The 12936-nt window shown below is 50.4% G+C and overlaps 1 long non-coding RNA gene across 4 annotated transcripts; it reads left to right on the top strand.

Moving 5' to 3' along the window:
- Positions 1-2482: 2482 nt before the first annotated feature.
- Positions 2483-6807, top strand: LOC118248717 (uncharacterized). 4 transcript variants are annotated; one of them, XR_007709348.1, is made up of 6 exons: positions 2483-2561; positions 2715-2767; positions 2850-2897; positions 6361-6407; positions 6498-6634; positions 6770-6807. It is a non-coding gene; the product is annotated as an uncharacterized LOC118248717 (long non-coding RNA). The 4 variants fall into 4 exon arrangements; XR_007709346.1 differs by lacking the exon at positions 6361-6407 and adding an exon at positions 3002-3048; XR_007709349.1 differs by lacking the exon at positions 2850-2897 and adding an exon at positions 6209-6256 and having other exon boundaries at positions 2549-2561.
- The last annotated feature ends 6129 nt before the right edge of the window (positions 6808-12936 follow it).

Below are 12936 nucleotides of genomic sequence, written 5' to 3'. Positions count from 1 at the left end.
GGGGTATGCTTCCTTTTTATTTGGGTTATCTTTTAATCTCTAGATATATCAAGCCATTTGCGTAACTGTCCAGAGGCTTCACAAAGAGCTTCAGTATGCATCGCAAGGGGCTTGACTGCATAAGCGCAGTATTACGGAGAGACTGAGCAGGGTCACCTTTTTCATCTGTAAAGGATAAGTGTGTGATTATCCCTGTTGGGGCTGCTGTGCATTTATGGCCTTTTGGCATTTGTGGACCTGAGGGTGGTTTTTTTTTTTTTTTTTTCAGGCTCTCGTCTCTGTGTTTGAGTCCTCTGCAAGGAGCTGTACTGTTTGCTTGTCCATCACGGATATGACCTTCTTGTAGCCCAGGGCATGGGCACGGACACTTGAATGAGGCACGAGGGTGAGTGGATGGCAGTGTGAGCCCCGAGTTGGTCAGTGGATTGTGTTAGTGTGCTTTGCCTGTTGGGCAGGCTTTGGAAGCACCTTGCGACAGCAGAGTACATCTCCTGTCACGTTCCTGAGGCGTGCCAGGCGTCAGCAGTTCCAGTTCCTGAAGTGCTGGAGCGCAAGAGGAGCTGGGAGTGTGATGCACCTCGTTGGTATGTTAGGTGAGCGAAGTGGTGGTACTGGGTTGGGGAATGTGGGTCTGGGGCTTCTTGGCTGTTGGGGTAGGGGAGGAAGGAAGAGGAGTGGGTATAGGCTGTTTTGTGGATTGTCACATTTGTTTGTTCTTTCTCCTTGGTCTAAGCTACGTGACCTTGGCTCAGCGTAGTAAATGGAAGCGCTAAGCCTGGATCGGGAAGGTGAGTGGAGAAAAGTTGGAAAAAGGGCATTGGTTTTGGTTTGGTAGTCTATCGGTCCCACCTCTGGGTGAGTCCTCTTTTCCGGGGACGAAGAAGATACTGGGAACATCCTAGTTGGTCTCTGTGGTCCACCTTGAGGATGGATTCAGACCCCTGAGAATTAAGTCCAGGGGCAAATACTGTGTGTTTGGGGGTGGTTGGCAGGGGAAGGCGGGCAGTTGTCTAGAGTTTGTCTATCTGACTTCAGTAGCAGAGCTGAAGAGCTGAAACTGTTTTGTTTTTGAGGTGGGTGTTTCACTGGAAGAAGTCTGGCTGGTGTGCCAGTGCCTGATGGCACTTTATTTCTGCAGGTGAAGAGGAGCCTTATGCCGGAAGCAACGTCCTGGCTAGCCTTTGTGTTCCTTGATGAGGATGGAATCCTGCCTCCCATCATTCCCAAGCTAAGTTGGGGGGCAAGTGCTATGTTTGCTTTTGGGTTTTGAATGCACACATAGGGCGAGGGTCTGTGCTTTTAAGTCATTGCAGTGGGTGGGGCCTTTTAGGATTGATCACGGTCAGACAGTGTGTGGAGGGGTGGGATTCTGTCAGGTACAGCTTGAGCACGTGCCAGGCAGGGCAGTTCCAGCTTGGTGTCTGTGTTCTGTGTTGTCTGTGCTGTGCTGTTGCTCTTGGTGCTTGGCAGGCCCTGGGGAAGCCATCCTGAGGGCGTTGAACCCTTGACCTCACTGGAATAATGTTGATGCTCAATTGGAAGCTGAGCATTGCTTGTCTTGCAGTGGGAGCCTAAAGAGATCATTTCTTATGTGCATGTAATTTTTTTTGTATCAAATGTTTCTTGATGTGATCATGATATGTTACGCGCTCCTCAGGTCTTGATATCCTCATTGCCTTCTTCCACTGGACAGATTAGATGGGCAACTTGCTAGCCACACCAAAGGTCCTAAATGCTTGTTTCATCATCGTAGGGCTGATCTGAGCGCTTCTTGACTGGCAGTCGCAGCTTAAAGCGCAGATGTGTTTCAGGTCTTGTGCATCATATTCAGTTTCAGATCGCATCTGTTTCCATCCTCACTCTTGTAGGAGTCATGTGGGCTTCATCAGGAGCTCTGTCTTGGGAGTTCATTTCCAAAGCATTTTTCTTATGGGGTTTGCACTCCCCATCCTTCTGGTCTCTTGTCTTAAAGGCAGGCTTTTTATGCCTCCATCATCCCAGTTCTGGCAGTTGCTTCCAGTCACATGTTGTGACGTTTGAGTCTCTCCTTGGGACTGCTGCAGAGCACCTGTTCTGACTTGCTGTCGCTGTAGGGCTTCCCTCTGGGAGTCTTTTTTTTTTTTGCGCCTTGTGTTCTGTGTTTTGTTCGTAATGTTTGTAGCGTGCCTGTGTGTGTGTGTGTTTGGCCTGGAGCTGTCCTGCCTGGCAGTTAGTGATGGTAGCTAACGTGGCGGTCCATCGGTGTACTAATGCATTGTCCGGACTGTTTTGGCAAAGACATCCGGTCTGCCTCTGGGCACGTACTGAAGGGCAGCTGGCACAGAGTCATCTCAGTGGTGTTTGGCAAATGTGGAGGGGGAGACCTGAGCTGCTTGCGAGCAGCTGTTTGCATAGTGCTTGAATAGTGCTAGAGGAGGGGTCTGTCGTTGAATCTTGAAGGCTCGCAGATGTGGAGCGTGTTTTTTTTTTTTTTTTTTCTCCACTCCTAGATAAACTGCACAAGGAACCGGTCAAAGGAAAGAGCTCCTTCTGGAGCTGTCAAGCTCTCGTTTGGCAGCTCGGTGACTGGCTTGGTCTACTTCTGAGGTGCCGAGGCAAGTTGTCTGCTGTTTTGAAATGGTAACATTGGCAATGGGGTCCCTTGTGTTGTTGAGGGATGGGTGCTAATGCTGGCATCTGAATGATTATCTTCTGACTGTTTTCATTTGTTAAAGCTTAAACGCAGTGTACAACCTGGGACGTCACACCCAGAGCTGCCTCTGGCAAGGTGAGCGATGAACAGATGGAGCACTTATAGTTGGGTTGCGGTTCTCACTGTCACTCTAAGTGTCCCCTCTTTTCTGTTTTAGAGGTGTTGTAGCTGGCTTAAGAGGGTAGATGGAAGCATCTGCCTCGGGGTAGGTAAGCGGGTAGAGGTAAGGCAGCAGATGAGAGTAACTGTCCTAGCTGTGCTGTGGCTTTGGATGCTGCCTCGGCCTATGCTTTTCTTCCTCTTTGACAGGTGTCTCGCAGAGGTTCAAAGGAGCAAACTGCATTCTGAAGAGCTGCGTAAGTAGGGCGACTCATCATGAGCTGGGTTGGAGCGGAATGGCCAAGTAGCGTGAGGTGACTCTGAAGGGTCTCTGTCTTGCTTTGCAGGTGCCATGGCAGGCTTTCCACACAAGTGGCTGAGGACTTGAGATGAGACCAGAGAGTGACAAGGAGCAGCACGTGCAGGGATGGTTTCCAAGCGCTGCAGGTTGCTTTCTCTTCTGTTCATCAGGTGCCACAGGCAAGGTGGGCTATAACATCAGTCTTTAGAATTGGAGCAAAGGAGATGACTTGCATGCCGCAGGGCATCTGAGAAGGGTGTTTTAACAGGAAAAGTTTGTCTGGTGTGGCGGTGTCTGATTGCCGTGTGTTTCCGCAGGTGAAGAGGTGCCTGGAGCCCCATGTCATCTAGCCTGCAGTGTGCCTTGAGGATGAAGCCTGCTTTCCAGCAGTCCCTAAAGCTAAGTTTGGCCTGAAATGCCCTGTCTGTGTGTCTTGGGTGGGGTTGTACCTTGGTGTCTGTGTGATATGTGCATGGGGATGGCTTTTAAATCAGTGCAGCAGAGGAACAGAATCCAGTAACAACTGTGTGAAGAGGCCCTGGGTTCATCCTTTTCAGCCTAGTGTGTGCCAGGCAGGGCAGTTCCAGCATGTGTTCTATGGTGTATGTTTGTTTCTGTGTACTACAGTATCCATTTATCAGGTCTTGTTCCCATAGTTCTTGGCTTCTGCAGTGCTTGCTGAGCACCGTATCATGGGCCTTAAATGTATTGTCAGGTTGGCACGGGACTAGTAATGAAGTGTTTCTTGTCTTTCATTGGGACTTTAAAAGGCTGATCTCTCTCCAGAGCTTGATGTAGTCTACATTTCTTGATGGCGGCCATCATGGCCCTCAGTCTTGGGCTTGTGTATGTTCACGTACAGTTTGGGAGCATGGCTCCATGTGGTTTGGGGTCCCGGTTCTGTGGTTTTGGACTAATGTTTCTGGTTTGGGGGGGGTGGATGTGGGTGGCTCTCTGCGTGGTGCTGCCCCGGCCTGTCCCACTGCCGTGTGGTACCGCCCCGGCCGAGTTGGAGCATGTGAGCAGCTGAAGAAAAAGAGCCAGCGAAAGAGAGGTATTGCAGCAGGTAGGCTGTGCCTGTGAGGTGCCTGAGGATCTGCCTTTTCTTTTTTTTTTTTCTTTTGTGGGTGCTTCCTGCAGTCTTGGAGAGGTGAATTCCCACGTCGTGGAGTGCTGAGAAAAGGCGAGAGGGTCGTCAGCCCAGTCAGTGTCCCTAAGCAATGACCCCTAAGGCAAGTCTTTGAAGTGTTTCCCCTCTGTTTCAGTAGGTGCTGTGGCAGGCCTTCCTCAGAATCTGCTGAGGGTCTGAGGTGAAGCTGGGTGGGATAGAGGAGCAGTGTGGCGGGTGATTACTTGAGAACACAACGATCATTTTATCCCTTTGTTTTCCCAGGTGGTGTGGGTGATACCGGCTGTACTGTTGGAGCTTGGACTCAGAGAGGAATGGGTGAGCACAACCGTATGTTGCTTCAGTGATAGTCAGCATTGCGGAGGAGGTGGGCATCAGGGCCGGTGTGCTAGTGAATGCTGGTACTCTGTTTTTGCAGATGATGATAAGCCTGGCAATGGGCTGAGATGTCTCCCAGTGGCTGTGCATTTCTTGAGGTGGAGGGAATTTACCATCCAGCAATCTGAGAGCTAAGTTTAGGGGCACCTGGTATTTGCATGTGTGGAGTGGCTGATGGGAGCTGGGAGCCAGAGCAGCACGGAGCCAGCTGGCTGAATATACTTGGTGCCACTGTGAGGGTGGTTCAGGCTGGGTCACCTTCAGGCTGCTTGAGGCTGGGTCACCAGGCTAATAGAAGGAGCAGGGGGTATTTTGTAGCGTGAGTGTATGTGCCAGGCAGGACAGTTCCCATCTGTCCATCTGTCTTGTAGTGCTGCTTCTGCAGCGTGTGTTCTGTGTTATGCGCTCCTCGGGTCTCGATATCCTCCTTGCTTCTTGCACTGGACTGACTAGACTGGCAACTTGGTAGCAGCGCCAAAGGTCCTAAATGCTTGTTTTGTCATCATGGGTCTGATCCGAGCACTTCTTGTCTTGCAGTTGCAGCCTAAAGTGCAGATCTGTTTCAGGTCTTGTGCATCAGTATTCAGTTTCAGATCGCATCTGTTTCCATCCTCACTCTTGCAGAAGTCATCTGGGTCGCATCAGGAGCTCTTGTCTTGGGAGTTCATTTCCGAAGCATTTTTCTTATGGGGTTTGCACTCCCCATCCTTCTGGTCTCTTGTCTTAAAGGCAGGCTTTTTATGCCTCCATCATCCCAGTTCTGGCAGTTGCTTCCAGTCACATGTTGTGACATTTGAGTCTCTCCTTGGGTCTGCTGCAGAGCACCTGTTCTGACTTGCTGTCGCTGTAGGGCTTCCCTCTGGGAGTCTTTTTTTTTTGCGCCTTGTGTTCTGTGTTTTGTTCGTAATGTTTGTAGCGTGCCTGTGTGTGTGTGTGTTTGGCCTGGAGCTGTCCTGCCTGGCAGTTAGTGATGGTAGCTAACGTGGCGGATCCATCGGTGTACTAATGCATTGTCCGGACTGTTTTGGCAAAGACATCCGGTCTGCCTCTGGGCACGTACTGAAGGGCAGCTGGCACAGAGTCATCTCAGTGGTGTTTGGCAAATGTGGAGGGGGAGACCTGAGCTGCTTGCGAGCAGCTGTTTGCATAGTGCTTGAATAGTGCTAATGGAGAGGTCTGTCAGTTGAGATCTTGAAGGCTTCAGATGTGGAGCGTGTTTTTTTTTTTTTTTTTTTTTCTCCAGTCCTAGATAAACTGTACAGAGGAACCGGTCAAAGGAAAGAGCTCCTTCTGGAGCTGTCAAGCTCTCGTTTGGCAGCTCGGTGAGTGGCTTGGTCTACTTCTGAGGTGCCGAGGCAAGTTGTCTGCCGTTTTGAAACGGTAACATTGGCAATGGGGTCCCTTGTGTTGTTGAGGGATGGGTGCTAATGCTGGCATCTGAATGATTATCTTCTGACTGTTTTCATTTGTTAAAGCTTAAACGCAGTGTACAACCTGGGACGTCACACCCAGAGCTGCCTCTGGCAAGGTGAGCGATGAACAGATGGAGCACTTATAGTTGGGTTGCGGTTCTCACTGTCACTCTAGTTTCCCCTCTTTTCTGTTTTAGAGGTGTTGTAGCTGGCTTAAGAGGGTAGATGGAAGCATCTGCCTCGGGGTAGGTAAGCAGGTGGAGGTAAGGCAGCAGATGAGAGTAACTGTCCTAGCTGTGCTGTGGCTTTGGATGCTGCCTCGGCCTATGCTTTTCTTCCTCTTTGACAGGTGTCTCGCAGAGGTTCAAAGGAGCAAACTGCATTCTGAAGAGCTGCGTAAGTAGGGCGGCTCATCATGAGCTGGGTTGGAGCGGAATGGCCAAGTAGCGTGAGGTGACTCTGAAGGGTCTCTGTCTTGCTTTGCAGGTGCCATGGCAGGCTTTCCACACAAGTGGCTGAGGACTTGAGATGAGACCAGAGAGTGACAAGGAGCAGCACGTGCAGGGATGGTTTCCAAGCGCTGCGGTTGCTTTCTCTTCTGTTCATCAGGTGCCACAGGCAAGGTGGGCTATAACATCAGGTCTTTAGAATTGGAGCAAAGGAGATGACTTGCATGCCGCAGGGCATCTGAGAAGGGTGTTTTAACAGGAAAAGTTTGTCTGGCATGGCGGTGTCTGATTGCAGTGCTGTTTCCGCAGGTGAAGAGGTGCCTGGAGCCCCATGTCATCTAGCCTGCATAGTGCCTTGAGGATGAAGCCTGCTTTCCAGCAGTCCCTAAAGCTAAGTTTGGCCTGAAATGCCCCGTCTGTGTCTTGGGTGGGGTTGTACCTTGGTGTCTTGTGTGATATGTGCATGGGGATGGCTTTTAAATCAGTGCAGCAGAGGAACAGAATCCAGTAACAACTGGGTGAAGAGGCCCTGGATTCATCCTTTTCAGCCTAGTGTGTGCCAGGCAGGGCAGTTCCAGCATGTGTTCTATGGTGTATGTTTGTTTCTGTGTACTATAGTATCCATTTATCAGGTCTTGTTCCCATAGTTCTTGGCTTCTGCAGTGCTTGCTGAGCACCATATCATGGGTCTTAAATGTATTGTCTGGTTGGCACGGGACTAGTAATGAAGTGTTTCTTGTCTTTCATTGGGACTTTAAAAGGCTGATCTCTCTCCAGAGCTTGATGTAGTCTACATTTCTTGATGGCGGCCATCATGGCCCTCAGTCTTGGGCTTGTGTATGTTCACTGTACAGGTTTGGGAGCATGGCTCCATGTGGTTTGGGGTCCCGGTTCTGTGGTTTTGGACTAATGTTTCTGGTTTGGGGGGGGCGGATGTGGGTGGCTCTCTGCATGGTGCTGCCCCGGCCTGCCCCGCTGCCGTGTGGTACCGCCCCGGCCGAGTTGGAGCATGTGAGCAGCTGAAGAAAAAGAGCTAGCGAAAGAGAGGTATTGCAGCAGGTAGGCTGTGCCTGTGAGGTGCCTGAGGATCTGCCTTTTCTTTTTTTTTTTTTCTTTTGTGGGTGCTTCCTGCAGTCTTGGAGAGGTGAATTCCCACATCGTGGAGTGCTGAGAAAAGGCGAGAGGGTCGTCAGCCCAGTCAGTGTCCCTAAGCAATGACCCCTAAGGCAAGTCTTTGAAGTGTTTCCCCTCTGTTTTAGTAGGTGCTGTGGCAGGCCTTCCTCAGAATCTGCTGAGGGTCTGAGGTGAAGCTGGGTGGGATAGAGGAGCAGTGTGGCGGGTGATTACTTGAGAACACAACGATCATTTTATCCCTTTGTTTTCCCAGGTGGTGTGGGTGATACCTGGCTGTACTGTTGGAGCTTGGACTCAGAGAGGAATGGGTGAGCACAACCGTATGTTGCTTCAGTGATAGTCAGCATTGCGGAGGAGGTGGGCATCAGGGCCGGTGTGCTAGTGAATGCTGGTACTCTGTTTTTGCAGATGATGATAAGCCTGGCAATGGGCTAAGATGTCTCCCAGTGGCTGTGCATTTCTTGAGGTGGAGGGAATTTACCATCCAGCAATCTGAGAGCTAAGTTGAGGGGCACCTGGTATTTGCATGTGTGGAGTGGCTGATGGGAGCTGGGAGCCAGAGCAGCACGGAGCCAGCTGGCTGAATATACTTGGTGCCACTGTGAGGGTGGTTCAGGCTGGGTCACCTTCAGGCTGCTTGAGGCTGGGTCACCAGGCTAATAGAAGGAGCAGGGGGTATTTTGTAGCGTGAGTGTATGTGCCAGGCAGGACAGTTCCCTATCTGTCCATCTGTCTTGTAGTGCTGCTTCTGCAGCGTGTGTTCTGTGTTATGCGCTCCTCGGGTCTCGATATTCCTCCTTGCTTCTTGCACTGGACTGACTAGACTGGCAACTTGGTAGCAGCGCCAAAGGTCCTAAATGCTTGTTTTGTCATCATGGGTCTGATCCGAGCACTTCTTGTCTTGCAGTTGCAGCCTAAAGTCCAGATCTGTTTCAGGTCATTGTGCATCATATTCAGTTTCAGATGGCATCTGTTTCCATCCTCACTCTTGCAGAAGTCATCTGGTCGCATCAGGAGCTCTGTCTTGGGAGTTCATTTCCGAAGCATTTTTCTTATGGGGTTTGCACTCCCCATCCTTCTGGTCTCTTGTCTTAAAGGCAGGCTTTTTATGCCTCCATCATCCCAGTTCTGGCAGTTGCTTCCAGTCACATGTTGTGACGTTTGAGTCTCTCCTTGGGTACTGCTGCACGAGCACCTGTTCTCTGACTTGCTGTCGCCATGTAGTGCTTCCTTCTGGGAGTCATTTTTTTTATTTTGCGTCCTTGTGTTCTGTGTTTTGTTCGTAATGTTTGTAGCGTGCCTGTGTGTGTGTGTTTGGCCTGGAGCTGTCCGTGCCTGGCAGTTAGTGATGGTAGCTAACTGTGGCGGTCCATCGGTGTACTAATGCATTGTCCGGACTGTTTTGGCAAAGACATCCGGTCTGCCTCTGGGCACGTACTGAAGGGCAGCTGGCACAGAGTCATCTCAGTGGTGTTTGGCAAATGTGGAGGGGGAGACTCGAGCTGCTTGCGAGCAGCTGTTTGCATAGTGCTTGAACAGTGTGCTGGAGGAGGTCTGTTGAATCTTGAAAGCTTGCAGATATGTGGTTTTGAATTTTTTTATTTTTATTTCTTTCCCCACCCCAGTAGAGGTAAACCTTAGGAGGAACCGGTCACAGGAAAGAGCTCCTTCTGGAACTGTCAAGCACTCGGTAGGCAACCCGGTGACTGGCTTGATCTACTTTCCAGATGCTGAGGCAAGGGGGCTGCTGTTTTGAAACGATAAAATTAGAAATGGGGTCCCTTGTGTTGTTGAGGGATGGGTGCTAATGCTGACATGTGAATGATTATCTTCTGACTGTTTTCATTTGTTAAAGCTGAAACACAGTGTACAACACGGGACTTCACGACCAGAGCTGCTTTTGGTAAGGTGAGCGATGAACAGATGTAGCAGTTATTTTAGGGTTGCGGTTGTCACTGCACTTACTTAACTACACAAAATACAGTTAAAGTCCTGTTTATATTCCAGAGGTGTTGTAGCTGGCTTAAGAGAGCAGATGGAAGCCTCTGCCTCGAGGGCAGGTGAGGGGGCAGAGTAGGGGAGCAGATGAGAGTACCTGTCCTAGCTGTGCTGTGGCTTTGGATGCTGCCGCGGCCTATGCTTTTCTTTTTCTTTCGCAGGTGCCTTGCACAGAGTCAGAGGGGCTAAGCTGCACTCCTGAAGAGCAGCACGAGAAGGGCAGGCTGGTCGTGAGTGGGGTTGGAGCAGGATGGCCAAGTAGCGCAAGGTGACTGCGAAGGGTATCCATCTTGCTTTGCAGGTGCAGTGGCAGGCTTTCCACAGAAGTGGCTGAGGATTTGAGAAGAGGTTACAGAGCATCAAGGAGCGGCACGTGCAGTGATGGCTTCCAAACGGTATGGTCTCTTTCTCTTCTGTTTATCAGGTGCCACAGGCAAGGTGGGCTGTGACATTAGTCTTTAGAATCGGAGCAAAGCAAGTCACATGAATGCCGCAGGGCATCTGAGAAGGGTGTTTTAACAGAAAAAGCTTGTCTGGCATGGCAGTGCCTGATGGCAATGTGTTTCCACAGGTGAAGAGGTGCCTGAAACCCCATCCTGTCTAGCCTGCGCACACCTCGCTAAGATTGAAAGCTGCTTTCCAGTAATTCAGACAGCCAAGTTATGTCTCAGCCTCGAGCATCTGGGGACTGTGCCTGTGCTTTTGGGCCTGTCTGTAGCATTTGGCACCTGCATTAATACTTTCTTGGCATACGTGCAGGCTTCTGGGGCCTGTGTCTTGGGGGGAGGGTTGGGGCCAGTGTCTGGGGGGGGTGTGGAGCTGCTTGTACACCTTTTGGGGCTTGCATCTGGGGGGGGTTGGGAGCTGCTTGTACACCTTTTGGGGCTTGCATCTGGGGGGGGTTGGGAGCTGCTTGTACACAGTAGGGTCCTGCCTTGGGCAAGGTTTGTAGCTGCTTGTACACCTTTGGGGTCTGCAGCTGGGGGGAGGTGAGAGGTGCTTGTCTACTGTAGGTGCCCATGTTGGGGGAGTTGGGAGCTCCTTGTACACTTTTGGGACCTGTGTCTGGGGGGGTGTTGCGAGCTGCTTGTACACCGTAGGGGCCTGCAGCTGGGAGGGGTTGTGAGTTGCTTGTAGATGCTAGGGGCTTCCCTCTGTGGGGCTTTGGGGCCTGCCTCTGGGGGGGGGGGGTGGGAGCTGCTTGCACACCCTTAGGGCCTGCCTCTGGTGGGGCTTGGCGTCTGCATCTGGGGAGGGGGGCGTTTCAGTTCATGGGGGCGGGTTGGGAGCTGCTTGTGGACAGTTGGGGTCTGCGTCTGGGGGCGGTTTGGGGCCTGCTCGTAGACTTCTGCAGCCTGCGTCTGGTGGTTGGGGGCTTTGCTGTAGCGTTTGGGGCCTGCATTTTGGCTTTGGGATGTGCTTGGGGCCTGCGTCTGGGGCTTTTCTGTAGCATTTTGGTCGCATGTTTGTGATTTGGGGTCTGTATCCAGGGTTTTGCCTTTTTGTAGTTTTCAGCTTTGTGTCTGTTTCTTTGTTGGTTGTGTAAGGAATGGTCCAGCAATTCGTGCCACTAAGGGATTTGAAGGGTTAACATTGAGGCCTGGGTTTAGGTGATAAGAGAACAAAGGGATTTCTTTAGAGAAAAACTGCTGACTCTGCACGGACGTGCAGTACCTTCTGACATCCGGCCAAGAGACCACCAGATAAGGAGGAAGAATATGAGCCTCCCGTCCGAGCGGCCCCCGAGAGACTACCAGAGACTGATAAGCAGGCGCCCTTGGGAGGACTTTGGATTCGGGAAACCAATTATAATAACCCTGCCTCTTTTTGAAGTAGTAATAAATATGAAGTAGCCTAGGAGTATAAAAAATCAGCCGTCTTACGTAACGGGTATGCGTCTTGGCGGAGCAGAGACTCCCAGCGCACCCAGCGCTGTTTGCTTGCCTCTATTTGTTTAATAAACTGTGAACTTTGATTGCAGGCCTTTTTGGGACTCAGTCATTATAACAGTTGTCTGGGGTTAGGGGCAGTTTGGGGTTTGGATCGTTAGTCAGTGTCATTAGCGTTGGGGGGTTGATATGAAGGGTTAGGGTTGTGGTTAGAGTTGTTAGGGTTAAAGGGAATAAGGATTTTAGGGTAAGGGGATCAAGGTTGTGGGAATAAAGATGTTTTTGCACGGAGTTACATCGTTTAGAGAGGGAAGGAAGGTGGTATTGAGATATGCTTGCAGTGATAAGAAAGCTTAACAGACAACCTTGTAAAATGCAGACAACCACAATCCTTAGAGCAATTGGGTGGAAATCCCAGTGTAAGAAACATACCCACCTCAAAGAGGAAAACAGTCAAGAAAAAAAGAAAATTGACTTGTAACAGGCCAGCAGCTGTGTATTTTCTGTGAAGCACCGGATAGATTGCGAACCTGGATTACCCAGACAATGGGGAAACTGGGGAGGGTCCCGGTCAGCGAGAGGAAAAAAAAAATTATATGAACTGTGTTACGGAACTAGTAGGTGGCTTGTGGGACGCCTGCCATTGCAATCGTGAATAAAAATGCTACTTCACTGAGATCCTTGCCTGAGCCTATGTTATTGGTTACAGAGTGTTTCTAACAAGGTGTTAGGGGTTTAAGGTTTCAGGGCTAAGGCACTAGGGTTGGGTTTCAGGGTTAGGGTTTTCAGGGTTTAGGGTTAGGATTTTAAGGTTGTTAGGGTTGGAGTTTTAATAGTTAAGGTTTGGTGGGGTTAGTGTGTTAGGGCTTCAGAGTTTTTGGGGCTTTAGTGGTTATAGGGTTTTTAGGGTTAGGGTCTTAGGGTTTTATTTGTGGTCAGGTATTTAGGGTTAGGGTTTTAAGGTTTTAATTTTTTTTTTTCAGGTTAAGGTCTCCAGGGTTAGGGTTTTGAGGGTCTTAAGTTTTTTGGGTTAGGGGTTTTAGGCATAGGTCTTTAAGCGTTTAGCGTGGTAAATGTTATTGGATTAGGGCTGTAAGGGTTTCTAGGGTTTTTAGGGTTAGGGATTTTAGGGTTAGGTTCAGGGGTTAGGGTTAGATCAGTGGGGGCCTTAGAGTTAGGGGTGAGGGTTGATAGGGGTTAGGCCTAATATTAGGGCGGAAGGCCAAAATAGGAGAGTGGGGCCCCCCCCAAAAAATTGATGGGTCGAAGCCCCAAATTAGGGGAAGGAACCTCAAAATTGTGGGGTCCCCCAAAACTGGGCGGAAGAACTCTAATATTAGGGGGAAACCCAAAAAAGGATGGTGGGGGGACTCTAAAATGGGGGGGACCCCCAAAATTGGTCGGGTCCCTTAAAATTAGGGGAGGAAGCCCCAAATTAGGGGGATTGAGCCCCCA

The sequence above is a fragment of the Cygnus atratus genome, unplaced genomic scaffold, assembly GCF_013377495.2.
Source record: "Cygnus atratus isolate AKBS03 ecotype Queensland, Australia unplaced genomic scaffold, CAtr_DNAZoo_HiC_assembly HiC_scaffold_164, whole genome shotgun sequence".
NCBI lineage: Eukaryota > Metazoa > Chordata > Aves > Anseriformes > Anatidae > Cygnus > Cygnus atratus.
Note: the sequence above shows the minus strand (reverse complement) of the source record. Positions and strands in the feature narration are given on the sequence as shown.